At 46.5% G+C, this 21,564-nt stretch overlaps 1 protein-coding gene across 2 annotated transcripts in view; it reads right to left on the reverse strand.

Moving 5' to 3' along the window:
• KIAA0319 (KIAA0319 ortholog) overlaps positions 1-17,608 on the reverse strand; it is a 107,425-nt gene extending 89,817 nt beyond the window's left edge. The window contains exon 1 of one of the 2 annotated variants that reach the window (XM_090039487.1): positions 17,491-17,608. The gene's annotated coding sequence lies outside the window, so the exon portion shown is untranslated. Of the gene's footprint in view, positions 1-2,960; positions 3,024-17,490 lie in introns of those variants that run through there. The other variant, XM_090039486.1, reaches the window with a different exon arrangement.
• Positions 17,609-21,564: the final 3,956 nt, after the last annotated feature.

Consider the following 21,564-nt stretch of genomic DNA (forward strand, 5'->3'; position numbering starts at 1 on the left):
TGGTCAGTTAAATAATACCAGGAATTACTCTGGCCCACTGTGCTTACCTGAAAAAGAAATTGGTGTTTACAGAGCACCTCTCCACAAAGGATTTCAAAGCAATTACAAGCTTTACTTTCAACTGCTTTTAGAGCAAGATTAGGGACAAACAAGTAGCTTGGCTAACCTTGACCAATTCTTTCAATTTAAAAAGAGATAGCACTTAAAGGAGTTGAAGCAGGAGCTTAAATTTGGCAGTGTGTCAGAGAGGTGCCTTCTTGTGGGCCTCCGAAAACCCATCCTGATTTGAACAGTAGAACTTACTAGAGGCTTGTTTCTAACGAACGCTGAATGCCTGCACTGGCCATGCTTCACAAAATCCCCGAAACAGCCACAAAGGTCAGCTGCATCTTCTTAGGATGGAAAAGACTGATGATCCTTTGTCCCCAGGGGACATGCACTGGGTTTGGAATTTTAAAAAAGTCAAGTTTCACCTCTCCTTCTGATGGGGGGTTATTAACTTGGTATACTTCACACCTCTAATTATTAATTAAACAAGGCTTGAATACCCCTGCCTCCAGAATGCAGGTAAATATCAGCCCTTCCATTCTTTCCAAAACAGGTACAGATTCCTGTCACTTCTGAATAGCATCTAGGTCTCTGATATGGAAGACCCTGGCCCCAGCCATTTAGCTACAGGACAAGCACTGGTTGTATTGTAACGTTTCTGGTTTGCAAGTGTTCATGTTGTAACAATGTTACATGCCTTCATTTTCTCTAACTTGTACGGAGGGGGGCAGGGGGAAAGGGGGGTTGAGGGTGGAGGTGGGAGTTAAGAGACAACGAAGCCGAAGTTGCCTGGCCAAGTGACAGAAAACACAGCATCCATCCAGAGAGTGCGGAACAGCTTTGTTGACATTTCAACAAGGTAAGATTAGAGGCATACCCAGGAATCCAGGGAAGAGAAAGAGATGAGCATCTCAATGGATGGAACAGCCCAAAAAACAGGATGTTGGCCTGGGAGCTAGAGAGTCTGAAGCAAGGGAACAGCCAGGCTATTCTGTGCACTGTGCAAACTGGAGAGGAAACAGCTGATATAACCTTGGGGTATTCAGTGTGCAGGTTGGATTGGGAACAGAGAGACTGCTTAACTCTTTGGAAAGGACAGGGTCTTCTTGTTCCACGGCCTTTGCCCCCAACTAAATGAGTTTGTTTGTTCCATTTATATGTCACCCTCCCCCCAAAACTGGCAAAGCAAATTTAGTGAGGTTCCACAAATACCCACTCGATCATGTAAACACTTTATCAGCTCATTGCAATCAACCTCCAAGGCTGCTGAAAGATCTAGTAGGATCACAGGAGGGCACAGTTTTGCCTGCTGGTCTCCAGAGAAGACTACCAGGTTAAGCATTCCAGCTTCCAGTGGCAAAAATTCAGTCTCTCTGCACAGCCTTAACGGCTACATTTTGATGTAGGACTTCCGAAAAACTCCCTCATCCCTGCCGTGCCATTTTTTTTTGTTTTTTGGGTTTTTTTCTTTTAACTCTAGGGCAGTGTTTCTCAACCTTTTAAGTAGCAAGTACCCCCTGACTTCTGAGCACAGACTCTTTATTAAATCCAGGACAAAAGCCAGGCTGACAAGTCCAAGCAATTAATGTTCTAATGTCAGAGGTTCCCCTTGCATATGGGAGACCCAAGGCAGCCTAAGCAGGAGAGTCAGTGGTTAAAGCATAGATGGCTTTTGACCTGTTCTGAAGCAAACCTGTTCTAAAGGATGTGCTTGGGGGACTGATGCAGGGTGGGGGAGGAGTGATGTGGGTGACCCATGAATGGGATCCATGCCTGTCCTGGCTTGTAAAACCAGTTGGGAGAGACTGAGGCCACTCAGGTCAAGAGACTGTCAATGCCTCCCTTTGGGACATTCCTAATTCTGTGATTGCCTGGCCTCTACTGAAGAAACCATTGCTTGATGCCGACTCCCCAGTCAGTTATTGCCTTGTCTCCAACCTCCACTTTTTAAGGAAGATCACTAAATGAGTGGTTTCCCTGCCCAACAGCTTCAGGATCTAATTAAAGAGGACATGTCTTCTGTGCCACTTGGAAACTGAGATGCACTCCTTCCCCTTTGAAGCAATGAAGCCCCTCTCTCAGGATCTGAACTGGAAGGTAGTTCCCTGGGCAAGGCCCAAGTGGGGGCTGGGATCTCACAACTGGAAAGAGTCAGGTCTCTCTCCTACCATGCCCACTCCCTCTGGAAGCCATGCCTGGGTTGGATTCAGGGAGTGCTTAGAGAGCAGGCAAGGCCAGAGTAAACACACCTCTACAAGTCTCCTGGAAAGCACTGTTTGCATGTGCTTAGCTTATGGAGCTTGTAAAGCCAAGTTACCCTTGTGTACTTAACATACTGAATGTGTTACAGGTCTTCCTCTGGTGGCTTGTCTGATGCCAAGTGCTGCAGCTTTTTCTTTAGAGCAAAATCTCTGCAGCACTGAATGTCTTGGCTTTGGACCCCAATATTGCTGCCTGGGGGCCAGAAAGTGGCAGAATATGGGTTTGTCTAGAAAGTTAGCACTGTTATAAAGTCTCCCTTAAAAACACTCAGACAAGGCTGCCAGGTTAACCATTCCAGCTTCCAAGAATTCAGTCTCTCTGTACAACCTTAACTGCTACCTTGTGGTGTAGGACTTATGAAAAACTCCCTCATCCCTGCCTATCCGCTGTGCCTTTTTTTTTTTAAACTCTAGGGCAGTGTTTCTCAACCTTTTAAGTAGTAAGTACCTCCTTCTGAAAATTTAAATAAGTACCCCAACACTCAATTTTCCAGGGGATTTTATATTTACAGACTAATGTGTGCCATATGTTGGAAGAAGGGCTGTGTATATAAGGCCATGATATGATAGATGTCTGATCTGGTGCGGGTAGGGTTGCCACCTTTTACACTAGGGGTGCACAACTCAAGTTGAAGTCAACAGCAAAACTACCTTTGTTTGGACACTGTGTCAGATCCAGTGTACATCAGGTAAGTGCTTGATGCGCAGGAGGCAGGCAGACAGACAAAGCCACCAGGAAAGGAAAAAAAAAAAAAAAATCAGTGAGCTGGGTCCACACACTCCTCCAGGGGGAAGCAGACTACAGCTACAGGGAGAGATTCAGACACAAAACAAGCTCAGCACTATGTGCTACAAAAACAAAATGATTTGTTTCCACAATAATGCCCGGCAAACCTGCCCCAACCTACCCCACTCTGTTGTGCTGTATGCTTCCAAGCACACCTCATATGAGGCAGCATCAGTTCGTTTTCCTTGATATAATTAAATAACAAGACATCCAGACACATTTAAAACCATGTAGATAAGCAGTCTCGTTTAAACCAACAAAGCCAGGAGATTCAGTGTCAAATCTCTATTCTTTGGTCATAATACAAGACCTTTTTATTTTCATAACAATATGAGCACAAGAGGCAATGGTGCTAGCATTACCTTTGAATTTGATTGGCTTCCATACCTTGAAGTTGGACTTGTAATCTTATATATGTTTGGGAGGACTGCCTAGAAATGACTCTATGCAGGTTTATGTGACAATAAATATATATAATTACCTTACAGTGAAAACCAATTATTTCCTGTGAGCTAGCTGATAGTTTTTAGCTTTGGACAGCACCTTGGTACCACACTGTGGAGAACACAAAATAAATATAAAACCAAACCAAAAACAGCATTCAAAAGGGAAAGGAATTTCTTATGTTTCTCCCAGAACTTTTCTTTGAAAATCAGTTCACCTGGATTTTAATACACAGTGAAGTCATTTTCCTTGTTAGAGAAAGGGATCAGCCAAGCAGAAATATATTGACATCTCCCACATGCAGTTAGCCCAGGGTCACAACAATAAGTATTTGTATAGATTGTATTACCTGGATTAGGGAATACGTTTAAAACCTTGGGCCACAGGATGATGAATATAGCACTAGACAGCCAATCAAGGCTTTAGCTTTCTCCTGCTGAAATGAAAGGCAGAACATCCACCAAGATAAGTCAGGCCAATGTGAGAGAGCTTGAAACCTTCAAAGGGAGCTCACTCTCTTCATCGATAGTACTCCGATCTGTTGTGAAGGCAGCTCACCTTCCAGGTAAAATAATTAAAGAAAGGGCTAGAGGTTTAGTAGAGCCAGCACCATACCTAGACTCCTGGCAGCCCTGGACAAACTTTTAGTATCAGGCCCCCCTTCACCAGAGATAACCATAATAATAATTTAAAAATTACCATTTTCAGGCCCCCTTTCTGTCCAGCCCCCAGGTGGCTGCCTGGTTTGCCCATGCCCGTGTCCGGCCCTGAGTATATCTACAGACAGTGGAGCGAGCCCTAGGAATACCTTGTATATTTATACCAGTACATCTATACCTTGCATATCTATATACGGTGGCGTGAGCCCTAGGAATACCATGCCCCTTAGCAATCTCACCTCCAGGCAGAATTTCCACTGCCAGAAACCTGTGCTCTTGAGTTACTCTGCCAGGAAAAAAAGAACAGCATGAAAACAACTTGAAACTACTTTTAAAGAAAGCTAACTAGTTTAAGCTGATAATCTCCCCATCATGCAACAGGATGAAACAGCAAAGAGAATGTATTACTTATTAGCCTCGGAGATCTTTTCATTATATACAAAAGAGCAATTTAAAAATCTAAGTTCTCTCTAAAAACTATCCTACTAAATCACCACAAATAAATCTCTTTAAGCAGAGCTTCAACTCATCTTTTCTCCAGCTATTATGCCACCACATTAAGGTCCAGGTCTTAGTGCAATAATATAGAAGAAAAAAATCCAACATAACAGCAGCACCCACTGGTAGCATCACAAGCAACAGACCCAGGGCACATGCAAGCATCAGGATGTTGGCCAAGGATGGTACCAGAATTGTCAGCATTTCCAAACTCATATATGTTAGGCATGTAAGAAAAAGGGAGTGATTTTCAAATCATCCCCAGCTCCTGCTGAAGACAAATGAGACTTGCCAAGGATCAGGTCCTTTGAGGAAAAAAAAAGTCCTGTGAAGGTGTCTAACAACAGACAGACAAGCCTGAAAACCCAGATCCCTTAATTGTAGGCAGAAGCTTCTTCATCACAACTGCCTCTATCATTGGCAGTTCAGACCTCCTCTTTGCTCTTTTTGTGCAGGCTCCTGTGTGCCTTGTTCCATAAGTGCTGCAGGCTGGCTCATCTCTCTGACCTTACAGGGTGCATCTGCATGAGATACTTCCTGCCGAGTTGCCTAATTAGCACTGCAGTACAGCATCACTGTCCACACCAACATTTCCTAACTGGTGTGCCATGGCATTTTGGGCTACAGCCATGCCCCATCTGCTGCTGTGGACAAAGACAGAGAGCATGGCTCCAGCCAGACAGGGGACACAGCTCCAGCCCAGAATGCTGTCCAGCTGGCCACACACCATGCATCCCCGTTGGCATCCAGCTGGCCACCCACCACCCCGCATCTGGTGTGCCAAAGTTCTTTTTTATTTAGGTAAGTGTGCTGTGGGGCGAAAAAGGTTGGGAAACACTGGTCTACACATGCATTGCTATTAAGACGGAGTAAGCTAATTAACTCTGGCATAGGATTGTACTGCCCAACACAAGTACTATTCTATGGTGGAGTTATTTACTCTGGCACACGCGTGTAGATGGTGACCAAGGCTGACTGCGACATAAGGGTGCTACAGTGCAGGGCTGCCTGCTGGCTATCCCCACACCGTAGCACCCTGGTGTCCCAGCCAGTCACTCCACAACATACTGAGCCAGGCAGAAGCAACCCTGTGCTGGCAGGCTTAGCCCCCCGAACCCCCTGCCACCTGGGGCTGCACTGCCTGGACTCAAAATGCTGCAGTAGGCACATGTGTAAATGTTGCATCCAGGAGGAATAAACTCCTCTGTGAACTACATCTGGGAGCAATAAACTCTAGTGTGAGCTGCGCCACTAAACTCTAGGAGTTTATTGCATCAAATTAATTTCACATGTAGATGCGCCCATGCAGTAGCTCCTGCCAATTCCATCAGTCCATTTCAGAACAATAACAGAATAAATACTATGTAAAACAAACTACATGGTTAAGAACACCCTCTCATACTATACTAAAGGACTGTATGGCTTCCTGGCTGATGTGTCCAACACCCCCAGATGTTAAATAATTCAAACAACACTAATAAAAAAGCAAAAAAGTAACCCTTCCTTTAACTTATAATTTTACTTTACAGTTTTTAAGTAGACATGACAGCTTCCTGGATGACTCTTATAATTGCTGCAGATACAGGGAACAACAATGAAATTCCTAAAGATGAGACACTTAAAAGGTTACACGGTACTAAGAGCAGTTTGCAGTAAAAATCAATGAACAGTATAATTGCTCTGCTGAGAAATTAAAGTGCCATTATTAGTGCTGGGATTTACACTATATGATGACATACATAGTAACTGGAAACAGGTCAAAACCATCTAGAATTAGTGCTCCTTAAATTGCAATACAGATATCATTTGCACAGCACCTAGTGAATGCACATGCCAGAATGCACAATGCAATGTGGCAAAAGCCAGCTATTCAAAAGCTAAACTCAATAAATTCATCAGCCTGTTAAAGATGCCAGACTTCACACCACTTTGGATTCTCAACTGGCAGACACAAAGCATTAAAGTAAACCCCAATCTTGGAAAGACACACCTGAGGAAAAACTGTTGGGTTATTCTTGCAAATCAACAGATACTTTGGTTTCTGATTTTTTTTTTTAATTATTCTTATTTTCATATAGGGGTTTCTCCTCCCATTTCTCTGTATTTTGCTGAATATGCATTCTTCAAAAGGTACTTATTCAGGAGTGGAAGGGACTTCAAGAAGTTTTCTACAGCAGTGGTTTACGATATTTTGGATCTTGCAGCCCACCTTAGCAACTGTAAAGAGATCCACATTACTTTGGAAACTGGAATTCATACAGCTGGAATGAGAAGTAATTAGCCAGAACCAGCGGCATAGTGGAGTTACCATAGTTCAGAACCAGGGGAGGATCTGAAAGGAAGTGCAGTGGTCTGACTGTACCCCCACCCATTTCAATTAGAGTCACAGTGCGCTCCCACTGCCAAGAGTTATGGCCTCAGCCACTCTGCACCCCTGCCTTTTCAAAATCCTAGAACCACTCCTGTGCAGAACTATGTCCACACAAGGAAGCAGCTTGAAGGTACTCAGTTTACCTCTGCAGCCACTATATATCCTGAACTAGAAACAGTGTGGTGGCATTAGCATGGCACTATGCTTTTTAGCTCTGCCTCTTAGCAGAGCTAATTAACCCACCAGCAGTACCACTCTAAGGGTGGCAATACTGCTTCCCATTCAGGAGGTATCACAGTGTGATGCTCCTTGTTGACCTACGAGCATCTGGTAGGGGGAGGGTTGGCAGATATCCCTACCTCCCCTATCTGCCCTTGCAGTTCACACATGGCACATTTTGAGAAATGCCAATCCAGTGCTCCCACCTCCTCCAAGAAATGGTAGGATCCCAAAGCCCAAGCATACCTAGAACACCCCGACAGATGTCCACCTCACTGATTTTTAATAAGACTCAACAAGGATTCCACAACTGCCCTAGGAAGTCTGTTCCAAGGCTTGGCTATAGTTAGAAAGCTTTTCCTGATGTCTGACCTAAATCTCCTTTGCTGCCAACAAAGCTGACTGCTTCTTGCCTTATCATCCTCATAGACATGGGCAACATTTGATCGCTGTCCTGTGCTGTCAAAACCAATGCCAGCTTCAACCTAAGTGAAAAAAGACAGGGTTTGCGGATGCATGTCCATTCCAATCCTCTAGGGATGGTGGCAGAAATACAGCTCAACATTTTCAATGCTGAAAGTCACTGTCATCTGACCAAAGGCTTGTGAGACGAGTCTGCATAATCTATCAGTGGCAGGCAGTTATTTGGGCTGGAGGGCCACTTACATTTTGGCCAGCTGTAGAAGGCTGGGGGCGGCCTGGCCTTGGCCCCCCACCACGGCAGTTTACACCATGTAGTGGAGGGCAGAGGGGGGACAGGGAGATGCCAGTTGATCCTATCCAGCCCCAGCCCCATCCAGCCCTCACTCGCCACCAAGGGTGCCAGACAGAGTAAGCAGGCAAGTGAATGGAGTCTCCATAGAGGCCAGCCTGGGACCCCCTCAGTCAGGGTATGCTTGCCCAGATGGGGCGCAAGACAGGCAGGCAAGGCCAGGGCTGGAGCCAAGATCATGGGGTGGTGACAGATCCAGGGCAGAGCCACAATCCACTCCCCTGCATGTCCCTGCAATGGGCTCTGGCTCTGCAAGCAGTGGCCAGCCCCTGGGAGAAGAGGACCAGCTGCAAGTGCCATGGCCCATGCTGCTTACCGCACCTGGGCCAGGTGTGGTTGAAAGACCTACCATGGGCCAAACAGAATCACTTGGCAGGCCAGATCTAGCCCACAGGCCTTATTTTGCCCATCCCTGGTTTATGTCCAATTCCTAGCAGGTGTTCTCATAAAAGACACCAATCACAATCTGCTGCCTATCCCATTAGAAAAGCCAAAATCAAGCCAAAGTCTCAGTAAACATCACCCCCACAACTTTTGATATCAGAGGTGGGCCTTGTAGGCCAGAGTTGAAATGTGTTGAGTAAACAGTGCAATGGAAACCTGAACAGAACAGTGAACAACAATTCATGAACAAAAGATTCCTGACTTCAGAGCACAACAACTCTCGCCATGAACATCAAAATAAACATGGAGATAATGTTCTAAACTGCTTTTTTATAACAATTAAAAATTGATCTAGGTTGCAGCTAAAAGCACATTTTTACAATTGAGCTTTAAGCCCTTTAAAATGCAAGCATCTTTTCAATTATGAGAACTCATGATTTTATTGCAAATTTGGGGATTTTAAGGGGGTTTGTTTAAAACTCCAGTGTTTCAAGTAAAGTGACTAATTAAGAACCTCAGCCCTAATTTAAAGAAAAAAGTTTGGTTCTTATGATCACTGAGAAATCCTTGCAAATTTGAATTTTACTGACTCAACTTCAAGAATACAAGAGAAATGGATAGCTAAATCTTAAATACATTATGTTATGTTTTTCTGTGCTTTAAATTATCTTATCTCAAGTATAAAAGTAAGGTTTCTCTTTTTATGTCTCTTAAAAATAATATCACCTAATTAATAATATATCATTCAGCAAATATGAGCAATAACTCTGGATTCTAGGTCAAATGGACCTGCCTACAACTGAGCTGTATTCCTCCTGCAAATCTACATATGTGTATATTATGGAAATGCACTGAAGGATTTAGGGGTTAAAGACAGGCTCTGAAGTTAATTAAATATGTGATTAAATATATTTATTATAGTCTCACATGGTAAATCACAAGCTGATTGGCTGAAATAGGCACATGTGACTAAGGTCAAGTTCAGCAAGACTGCCTGCAGAGCTAATCAACCGTTGTTTAGGCTAAAATTATTGAACATCCATTGATTCAGAGTCATTGAGTCAAATGACCTGCAAATGGCTTTGAGACTGCAGAACACCCTGCAAAAAAAAAAACAAACCCCAAAAACAAAACAAAAAAACCCCCCACACACAAAATCCCAAAACCCTCCTATAACTCATTCCCATCTTGTTTCCTGCTCTTTGATAGGGCTTCAGTCTCAGCTGGATTTTACATGTTATGGGAATTCACACAAGGGTTCAGGGAAAATAAGGGCAGAGAGAGGAAAATTAGGTTCATCATCTTGGCAAAAGAAGGCTAACCACTCACTTGACTAGAGGCCAGTGTCTTGTTTATTTTTTATTCTAACCCAGTAAAATGTCACTATAATGTTCATTATCTCAAGTCATCCTGGTGAAGTAAATCTCATGCCTGTGCCAGTAAGTTTTCCTGACAAGTTTTCAAAGCTGAGATAGATAGCATTACCCATCACCCTGAATACAGAATATGAAACACAAGATGGAAATTGCAATGTGCACTACAGTCATAATGCCTGAAAGACTAAATCACATCATACATAGCCAACAGAGCCTAGGGACAAAAGTTACACACAAGTGATCAAAAACTGGTTTAAACCTGTAACAGAACAAAAGTTTAGTGCATATAAGCCGGTTTCAAAGTGGACAAAACCAGTTTAAGATAAACCTGGTTGAATGTAGTATCAGATTTAACTGATTTGGGTCAGCCTGGTTTATGGAACTTCTGTCCCAGACCCCCTTCCAGGTTTAAGTTAAATCAGAGTCCTCCAGCATGCTTTGCAGCCCTGGACTGGGCTGTGCTTTCTGCAGGAGAGCAGGTGTAGCCTCACCCCTCTGCTCTCTAGTTAGAGCAGGAGGGGGAAGCAGAGGGGGCCAGACACTGCCCTGCCATGGCCCCCTGAGGCAACAGGGACAGGGAATGGGTTTCTTCCCCCCCCCTCCCCTCAGGGGACACCAGACAGGGTCTACCTGGCCGGGACGTAGCAGCCCCTGTCAGTCATTCCCCCGCCTTGCTGCTCCAGTGGTGGGGGAGGGGGGTGTGCAGCCTCAAGCAAATGGGGACAGTGTGGGGTTTAGTTCTGCCACCATCCTACCAGCACAGAGCTATCCTGGGACAGAGCCAAATGAGTATGCAGCTCGGGCAACAGTTCCAGCTAAACAGCCCCTTCTACCCACTGGAGAGCAGGGCCCTGGCCAGAGCCAGTGTGCATGATGCAGGCTTGCTCCCTCAGCCCCAAGTCCTATTACCTACACCTGCCAGGCATCGAGCTGGGTGTGCCCTGCTCACTGTTCCCCTACAGTGGTGGCAGCACAGCACGGTCCCATGTAGCAAGCACAGGGTGCTACCCCTGCAGCTTCCCTGCTCCTGCCATTGCCATTAGGGGGGCTACCCTGGCTGTAGTGGTACATGCTCCCCATGCTGCCAAACTGCAGTTTGCCACTGAATGGGTGGACAGCAGTGGCAAAGCCATGGGGGTAGTGCCCCACACTTAGTACACAGGGCCATGTTGTGCCTATGGCTTCCCCATCACTGCCACCCAGGGTGCAGACAGATGCTGTCCGGGCATAGTGCCCTTAAGGTGAAGGGAGCAGGGTGGGGGGTTTATTCTTCCCTCCATCCCCTCTCCCACCAGGAGAACGCAGTCAGCCCCAGCTGCCTCCTCTACCGCTCACCCCTGGCTAGAGGGACCCCAGCTGGGGTTACTGGGGGTAGAGGGAAATAATAATCCCCTCCCTGCTTGTGCTCCCTAAGACACTATGAGAGGCTGCTGCCCCATAAGGGTCCACCTCCCACCCCTCACTGCTCCAGCAGTGGGGTGGGGGCATGGCCAGACACCAATCAGCATGGCCTCCTGAGGCAAAGGGGGCAGAGGGGGGTTTATTCTCCTCTCTGTCCCCTCTCACCCTGGGGGACCCAGCCAGGGACTGCCTGACCAGGAGCAAGCAGTGGATACAGCAGCTGGGGCTGGCAGACTCTGGCTGCCGTCTCCCCATGGGAGAGGGGACGGAGGGGGGAAATAAACCCCCTCTCTGCCCCCTTCAGCTCAGGGGGGCATGCCAACTGGCATCAAGCCACTCCCCCACTGCTGGACTGGTGAGGGGTTTTATTATCCTTCCCTGGCCCACCAGCAGGAACCCCAGCTGGGGTCTGCCTGGCTGGGGCAAAGCAGTCCATCAGGCATTCCCCTACTCCCAGCAGTAGGGGCAGAGGTTTTCATAGATTCATAGATTCATAGATGCTAGGGTCGGAAGGGACCTCAATAGATCATCGAGTCCGACCCCCTGCATAAGCAGGAAAGAGTGCTGGGCCTACATTACCCCAGCTAGATACACATCCAACCTTCTCTTGAATACCCCCAGGGTAGGGGAGAGCACCACCTCCCTTGGGAGCCCGTTCCAGACCTTGGCCACTCGAACTGTGAAGAAGTTCCTCCTAATATCCAATCTAAATCTGCTCTCCTCTAGCTTGTGGCCATTATTTCTTGTAACCCCCGGGGGCGCCTTGGTGAATAAATACTCACCAATTCCTTTCTGTGCCCCCCTGACGAACTTATAGGCAGCCACCAGGTCACCTCTCAACCTTCTCTTGCGGAGGCTGAAAAGGTCCAGTTTCTCTAATCTCTCCTCGTAGGGCCTGGCCTGCAGGCCCTTAACCATACGAGTGGCCCTTCTCTGGACCCTCTCCAGGTTATCCGCATCCTTCTTGAAGTGCAGCGCCCAGAATTGCACGCAGTACTCCAGCTGCGGTCTGACCAGCGCCCGATAGAGGGGAAGTATCACCTCCTTGGACCTATTTGTCATGCATCTGCTGATGCACGATAAAGTGCCATTGGCTTTTCTGATGGTTTCGTCACACTGCCGACTCATGTTCATCTTGGAGTCCACTAGGACTCCAAGATCCCTTTCCACTTCCGTGCCACCCAGCAGGTCATTTCCTAGGCTGTAGGTATGGCCAGACGCTGGCCTGGCACGGTCCCCTGAGGCAAAGGGGCCAGGGAGGGGGTTTATTCACCCCTCTGTCCCCTCTCCCACTGGGGGCCCCAGCCGCCGCCTCTGCCACTCACACCCAGCCAGGCAGACCCCAGCTGGAGTCCCCCAGGAGGAGAGGGAACAGAAGGGAAAATAACCCCCCTCTCTCCTGCCTTCACTTCAGGGGGACATGCTGGTCAGAATCTGGTCATGCCCCTGCTGCTGGACCGAAGGGGGGATGGTGTCCTGGGGAGCACAAGCCTTGTCCTAATGGAGCGTTACACTCTGGGTGGGAGCAGGGGCAGCAGCAGTGGCAGGGCTTGGAAGGGTGGCTATGGGGGCTAAGCTGAACTTTGGGGTGGCTGTAGCCCCCCCAGACTCCCTCTAGCACCACTGCTGCTCACCCCCCACCCATAGGCAGTGGCAAATCTCTCCACCCAGCTCCCACCCGCAGTGCAGCCTCCCCACCGTGAAGAAGCTTGCACACCCGAAGACAGAATGACAGGGGCTACTGCCCTTGTCAGGGTCCCTCTCCCTTCACTGCTCCAGCAGCAGGTGCAGGAATGGGAGCATGGCCAGATGCTGGCCTGGCCAGCATGGCCCCATGAATTGAAGGGGGCAGAGGAGAGGGGTTTATTCCCCCCTTCATCCCCACTTCCTCCTTGGGGACCACAGCTATAGTCTGCCTGGCTGCCAGGGCTGGCAGAACCCAGCTGCAGTCCCACAGGGGAAGAGGGGACAGAAGGTAGATTAAACCTCATTCCTGCACCCTTTGCCTTAGGGGGCCATGCTGGGCCAGTGTCTGGCCACACCCCAGGTGATGGCGGGGAAGCCATAGGCGCAGCACAGTCCCATGTACCAGGCAGGCGCTCCCCCAACAGCTTCCTTGCTGCTGTCTGGCCGCTGGCAGCCAACTGCAGCTTGGCGGCATGGGTGGTGCCTTCTAGTACAGTAAGGGCAGGCCCCCGCTTCTCAGCAATGGCAGTGGGGAAGCTGCAGGCATAGTGGCCCCCACCTAGAGCCTAGTACATGGGACCATGCTGCGCCACCACTGGGCAGGGGAACAGTAAACCAGGGCATGCCCAGCTCAGTACCCAGGGGACACAGGTAATATGGCTGGGGCTGAGAGGGCAAGCTGGTGCCATGCATGCTGCTGCAAGGGCCAGGGCCATTCTAGGTGCTGCTCTCCAGCAGGTACAAGGGGTCCACCAGGCAGGAGCTTTCTTTTATGGAGCTTTGCTCTTGGGCCCCTTCCTCCCCCTTGATTGGGTCTTTGCTCCAGGGCTGCCCCAAACAGAACCCAGCCCCAATGGCTGGCAAGGTCCAGTGAGATTGCCCACTGGCTGGGAGAAAGGTTCTGGGGGTCCCAGGCCATGTTGAGCCATGGGCAGGAGAGAAACACTGGGCAGACCCTGGCTGGGGTCCCTGCAAGCCAGGGTGAGGGTTTAAATCCCTCCCCACTCATACTCAGCCTGTGGGGCCTGGCCACACCCACTTCAGTTCAGCTTCCCTCCAGCCTGAAGAGAAAGGAAGGTTGGCTCTAGTGCCCCAGCCCTCCCTGCCCCCCACCTCTAGCCTGAGCCACTGCAGGCATGTGCCTGCATTTCTGGAATCAAAAGTGAATGGCTTTTCACTTGCAAATCAGTTCAATCTATGCAGGTTCGACTAACCTGCAAAGGTTGAATCAATTCAGGCTTCAGCTTTTTGAATGTCTGTCCCTAGCCTGAGGGACTCTCCTACAGAGCTTGCCAATCCCAGGGCATTCTGCAATTTATCAATATTTTGCAAAACCCACAATAAACATGGCCAAGGGTCATCTGCTTTTCAGAGTACAAGGAAATATCCATGGAAACCAAGGTTTGATTGACAGGATCTATACAAAACATCAGCCATGCTAGAGAAGCAACACAGCACAGCAAAAGAAGATGCATCTCAGAACTCTCTATTGTAACTATGTAAGTAATAAGCAGTTCCAGGAGTGGTCTTTAATAGGTGTTAACAGACCTATGAGTTTGGGGAAGTGCTGTCAAATGATTCTTGAACATCCCAGTAGCACTCATAGCAGCAAAACAGAATATGTTTGTTCATGTACATAGTTGTACATGAGTTACGCATAATAGCAGTTGATCCATGCAGTAAAAACAATATTCATGCCATATATACAAACAAAATTAACAGAAATGTGCAAATACATACATACAAGCACACACAAATATCACAATACCAGGACTAAGTGATTAAAAGAACTGTAGTTTTTAAATCAACGCAACTGGGACTCATTGCAACATGATATTATGAAAGCAGTTTAGCAGTGTTCAAACAGGGATGATATGTTTATATGTGCAAGAATAATCCCTGCACAAATACGGCTTTATAGAGGAAGATATCAATCACTAACTGTTTTACGATTGGGCAGAACTTTTTCATACAAGTGTTGTCCATCTCTACTGAATCTTCCACTACTACAGCATTTGTAATAAACACTATAAGATACAGGAGATTGGACCTTTGTCCTGATCCAGTGTTTCTAGTGAGAACACACATGCAGTACCAGCACTATATGCAGCATCACACACTTTCTGAAAAATACTCTATATACAAAGTCCATACAGCAACGCCCAGCATAACCAACTCCTCTATCTTCCACATGGTTCAAAAGGATAGGCACCTCCCTTAATGAGAGAGCAAGTGAGACAGGCCAGAATGAAAATTGAGTCAGACACACTGCAATATTAAAATAACTGGCAAAGTCACTTGTAGACACAGTGCATTAGGCAACCACAGGCAGAAGGTACAACAGACTGACTTCAGAACCAGATTCCTGTCAAAGTGTCTAGGGGTTTTTCAGTTTGCATGCCTGGCATGCTTTGATGGAGGACTATGGAAGACTAAAGTACAAGAGTGCTCTCAGAAAGAGTCACATCCTTAAATCAATGTGCCTTTTTAGGGTTCACTCCCACACTCTAATGGACTTTAGAAGTATAGGACCAAGGCCTGACTATGCTACTCTTTCTTTCCCTGAGTGCACACAGCTTCACAGGCATACTACAGTCCTCATCCTTAGGCCACCCTTAGTCACTTAGTTTGATGTGTGGTGCATGTCCTCTAAGGGCTCTGCCACCCCCAAGGACTTGGCCACCAAATTAATTTAACCCTTCTTTATATATAAAATAACTGATTTGGCAAAAAAGTAACATTACAATAGTCCTGAGATAAAACAGCAATTATGGAATAGCCACTTGAATATTCAGCCTCCAAAAGGCAAAGGAAATTAAAAATAATGGACTTTAAGTAAGTCAAGAGAACAGTTGTTTTGCTTAATGCAGTTGTGCTGCTCAGGATTATGCTATTTGTTCTAGACACTGTACAAACACAGCAACAGACCCAGACGCTATCCTGAGGAATTTAAAACCCAATTTATCATCTACAAAATGGATCAAATTATCAGATCGGTGCCTAGCACAGGGGATCTGGAGCAGTGCTTCTGTAAAAATCAACAACACATATGCAGATGGGGATGGGAAAGGGCCAGCTTCTGTTGCCTTTCATTCCCAACTCCCTACCAAGTCCACAGGTTTCTTGCTTAGACGACACATTCACTGGGAGAGGGAAACTGTCTCCTTAGCATTTGTAAAGCACTTACTATATACAGAGCACCCAAAAACATGCTCTGAATAAAATCATGAATAACATTTCCTTTTCTTTAGATTATGCCGTTCACCGCTTACATTGAAGTCTGATAAAACATTTCATATGCATTTAAATAACGTGCCAAGCTCATCAACAGAAAAGGACAAATTTGCCATTTCTAGCTGGTCTAATAAAAGGTATCATTTTGGAACCAAGAGTTCTAGTTTTTTGTAAGGCTCATCAACTGCACATAAATAAATATTGGCACAGTAACAAGCACACATTTCAGTAGCAAACTGACAGCAAAAAACATTTTTGAAGGCTATGGAACATTTGCAGGACTGAAACTTCTCAGCTAACATCCTGATATAACACAATGTTTGAAAGAGAGAGCTCCATTTTTTTAACCCTTTTAACCCAGGGGGAAAAAGGGGAAAAAAAGAAAAACAAAACAAAACAAAAAAACAACCCTCCCCTCTGGTCAATACAGCTAGAAATCTATTGTGACATTTCCCCCGCCTCTGGTATTCCTGGCCCAACATGTTGCATGTATTTGCCACATCCACAATGGAGAAAAAAAAACAACACAATTACTATTGTAATTGTAATTTCCAGGTACTTACTAAGTATCTGAAATTACTATATTTCTCATTAGGGTTTTTTTTTTTTTTTTTATTAAATGATCATGATCATAATGCAACTTTTTTGAGCCCCTGCACCCTTACCTCCCCCCTGCCTCCCCTTTTATGCCTCAGAATCATTTTGCTTCATACCAACTTGCTAGAGGGGGAAGCGTTTCCTAAGAGCAGGGGGTTACAAACGTGCTTGCTAAAGAAGCATGCATTTTCTGCCTCCTCCTTGAGAGATGCACAAGTGCACACAGCAGGAGTGATGACTCTTATCTTATTTTGATAGCCCAGCTGGGGCTTAAACTTGTGAAATTGTTGGAGGGGAAAGAAGAAAGAGAAGAAAAGAAAGAAGGAAAAAAAAAAAATCACTGACAGGTTTCAATCAGAGCATCATCTTTGCTTCAGCTCCCTGTGTGTCAGATCCAGCAAGGAATGCAAGTCACCAAGCAATAGGCTGAATTGAAGAGGAAATGCATCTCCCGGGTAGCAGGTTATTGCTTGTTTTGAGCTAGGCTTCAGGGAGCAAGGTGGGGGGGAAAGGTTGTGGAGGAAAGGGGGTGGGGAGGGGTTCCCTGGTTCCCCACCCATAACAAATGTGTCACTGCTGGATGCAGCACCGAGCCCATCCTGGCCGCATGGCACAAGGTCCTGGCTGCATGGCACTAACTCCGATCCAAGCCACCTGCTCCCTGGCTCCAGCATCGCAGGCTGCCTTTGTGGTATTCGGCACAGAGACCTCAAGAAGGTGGGAAAGCAAGGCAGGGGGGTGCAATTCCCCTACCTGGTGAGCAGGAGGCGGCTGGCAGCATCCCTGGGCCTGGCAGCATCCTTCCGCTCCTCTTCTTCCCGCAGCTCTGGTTGCCTGGAAGCCAAGCTGGAGGAGAGGCTGGGGGCTGCCAGCTCAGCGAGGCACAATGCCTTGTCCCTGCTGCTGACTCAGAGAGGAGCTGTCTGCTGCTGCTGCTGCCGCCGCCGCCTGGAATCCCCAACGGCGGCTGCAGGCAGGAGCCAGGCAGCCAGGGCTGGTCCTGCCTTCGCCTTCCAGCGGCCGCTGTTGTTAGCGCAGCATCATCACCTCCCAGAGATACCCAGACTCTCCCCACTCCCCTGCCTAAGTGATCCAAGTGAAGCTCTCTCCTACCCCACCTCAGGCTGATGCTCTGAGCAGCACAGAGCCTGGGCTCCTCATTAACATCCCCCCAACCCCTTGGGCCTTTTGTCCTTGTGAAGCGTGTTTGTAGCCAAAAAGCTTGCAAAGAACAATTTTTCCAACTATTTAGTTGGTCGAATAAAAGATAGCACATTTACCCAAAGAACCTTGTCTGTCTTGTGGAGCGCTGCACTCGGCTTAACCCCAGCAGCAAGCAGGGGGCATCTTCTTAGCCCCACTGTACACAGGGGGGAAACTGAGGTGCAGGAAGGTGCAGTACCCTGAGCCAGGCCATGCCATTGGGCAAAGCTGCATCCCCTAGCCCCTCCCTCCAGCTCAGGGGTTCCTGTGTTTGGAGATGGGATGCCACTTCTGGCCTTGCAGCTCATGACCCCACTCCTAGTCCAGGCCAGCCTGAGGTAGCCAAATAGCCATGGGCCTCTGACAGCACTCGAAAGGGCCGTGATCCCTGATTTAGGAACCACTACTCAGGAGATGCCAAGTGAAAGGGGTTGGGTGGTAAAGATAAGAACATAAGAATTGCCATTTACTGGGTCACACCACAGGACCTTCTTACCTAGTCTCCTGATTTTTTATTATTATTTTCATAAAATGGTGTCTCCTACCACTTCTCTGTATTTTGCACATAGCGAATGCTGAAAGGGAGAGTGAACCGAGTATAACCAAGGATTTTTCCACTGTTTCCCCTCTCAGCATTTAAGCTCTAGGAAGTTCTGATTCAGAGGTTGTGCCCCTAACTCCCATGCTCAATAGCTGCCGATGCCCCTTTCCTCCAGGGCTCTGTCCAACACCTTTTTTAATCTGGCTAAAATACAGCATCAAAGGTGCTTGCAGCAGAATTTGTTAACCAGCAGCAGGAACTAATCCCTGCAGGTGAGGTGGGGAAACTGCGCGCGACTAGATTCCCCCATCTGTAAGACAGCAGCCATAACCAACATACCAATCTCTGAGCACTCCTGCAAAAAGTCAGCCACACAGGGCTCGGTCATGAGGAAAGACATGTGAAATGAGCACAGCAGGATGGTTTGGAAGGTGGAGCATGAGAAATTGAAACCTCTAAGAGGACCCCTAACTCTATAATATTCTTCAACCCTTCTTTCTCCACAGGAGTCCTAACTCCTGAAAGCAGATATTTGCCCCCAAAGCCTAAAGATGTCATTCATGGTCTCTGGGTAGAACTTTTGAAGTTGCCAAAAATGTCACTAGACAATTTATAAAGCTTGCCATATATTAAATTGATACAGAGTTCTTAACCCCCACATGTTGCTAGATCCTCCTAAAATTGCTAAATAGACAACACTGGCTCTTTTAAGCCCTAATTGCTTCCGTCTTCAATGGGCGCTCAGTGACCTCCTTCCTCTGTCTTCCAGGGATGAGGACAAAAAAAATGGGGAGACTAGGTGGCTGTGTTTCTTTATTCTGTTTCTTCTACCAATGCCAAACAGATGGATCATTATCCTCTTCCATGCCCAGGATCTTTGAGAGGGCAAAATAGGGTCTGCACTCTTCCTCTCCCAACCTCCAACGTATGCACATAAAACAGTGTGAGAAGTAAACACTCCCACTTCCAGAGCACTGTTGCTACAGTAAGCTCAAAATGACTTCATTCCCCCAAGAGACTGCCGTCAGGAAAATCCAGATTTCCCAGAAGTTGGCTTATTAAGGCAACAACTACAAGAAGAGACAGTTTTGCTCTCCTGCTGCCTTTGTGAGAGGTCCAGGGAAGTCAGGGGAAGAGCAGGGTAGATGTGTAAGAGAGGGGTAGGGCAGTGACTATGTGCCAGCCTACCTGAAATTACAGTGCCAGAGAAAAGGAGGATGGCTCCTTCTTTGAAAATCCTGAGAAAAATCTTAGTATTAACCATGTATATAGTTAATTCACCACTGAATAATATCAAAGGGGGAAAATGCACTCTTGAAGTTGCCATATGTAAAACATTGCCACCCATAAGCAGGCAAAAATCATTATTTTTTTTAAAAAGAATAAATTGTTGATTCTTTTATTTGCCTTCACCTTTTTTCTCAGCAATTATGAAGACAAGAAATTTGATTTTTCTTACTGAAAAGAAGCCAGAATTTTCGCAAATTCGCATGACTCCCGAAACTCAAGTTTTAAGAAAACCACCAAGAGGGCCCAAGGCTTACAATACGATTTCCAAGAGCTGATCACATTCGCAGCTGAATTGGATTAATTAATTAATGCGGTTGGCAGTGTGTCAAATTTAAGATCAAAGGAGCCTAAAGTACATCATAAAGTATATCCCTATGACACCACTGAAACACAGGTACCTGAGAAGTGGGGAGCAACAGCCACCTGACCACCCCACCTTGCATGGATGGTGTTGTAAGGGAAATCTTACTAACTCTTACAGGCAAACTCTTACAGAAGCACCACAAGAGCTTTAAAAAGTTAAACCCAAAGAATCCGAGAGTTTGGTTTTAAGATCACACCCAGAGAATCTAGACACAGTAAACAGCATGGTGTTTCAAAGCAAATTGAATGCAGAGGCAGAAGGCTTAATTTTTTGCATTTACAATTATAGGATTATCAGCACCAGTAATGCTCTAGTCTTTGACAAGCTTTGGCTGAGCTATTTTATCCCACACAGGATTATCATAGGAAGAGTTTTATCTTTCCACAGACTTAACCAAACCTGGTTTCTGCAGTTGTAGATAAAATAGCAGGAGGCACTTGCAGGAAAAAAAATTAGATATTGAGCCTAAGAGTTTTAAAACTAAGTTTTAGGTGACTCAGATTTGTTAATTTAGAATATAAATAGTGGATCAGAGACACTTTCATCAAAGTATTCAATGTGGCTGTGGAGAATAAGGTAATCGGTCGAACCGTCAGAGATTTAAAACAAAAACATATGCCCGTTTAGAAAGGTGTTAGGGATAAAAAACAGCACCCCCACTTCTCTGCCAGGTAGTCAGAATGTGAGCAGACTAAGGAAATGGTGGGATCATAGTGCTTAGGGTCAGAAGGGACCTAAACAGATCATCAGGTCCGACCCCCAAATTGGCTCCTATGCTAATCCAATTTGGAAGTCCCTATGGGCATACATAGGACTCATGGTAGCCAGGGGTCAGGTCCATTGGTTTTGAAGAGCAGCCTATCCATGTAATACTCCCAGGATGTACACAACATCCAACACTCATTATGGCTCCTACAACCTAAAAAGAGGAACTTGAGGCTGAGATACAAACCTTCACTACTGCCAAAATTCCTCCTGAACAGGAATAGGATCAGATTACAGATCCTATCCCTGTAATCCAGCAACAAACACCTCCACCTACCAGCTGTGTAAAAATCACAATAGTTTATTTTCAGTGTTTTCTCACTAACTAATAATTACCATGTTATTTTCTGCTATTTCACACTCCTTAAATGTTGCTTCATTCACATATTCAGCAGAGTGGCTGTAGCAGTTTGCACTGAAAACTTTCAGAGGTGAGTTTTCACAGGTACCCTCCAAAATAATTGGCCTGTTTTCATTCTGAAAGAGGGCCTTTTGTGCTCAACCGCAGGTCTTCAAAAAACAGAGCTAGCTTTACTTAGATATATCCTCATGCTTTAGCAAGATTTTAAGCAAGCAACTTCACTTCGAGTAATACAATGCAAAGACCATAGACTTTCAAGTATCTAATTATACATACTTCACCCAAGTCTGCTCCAAGTCATCC

The sequence above is a fragment of the Crocodylus siamensis genome, chromosome 3, assembly GCF_052110815.1.
Source record: "Crocodylus siamensis isolate JL-2025a chromosome 3, ASM5211081v1, whole genome shotgun sequence".
Classification (NCBI taxonomy): Eukaryota; Metazoa; Chordata; order Crocodylia; family Crocodylidae; genus Crocodylus; species Crocodylus siamensis.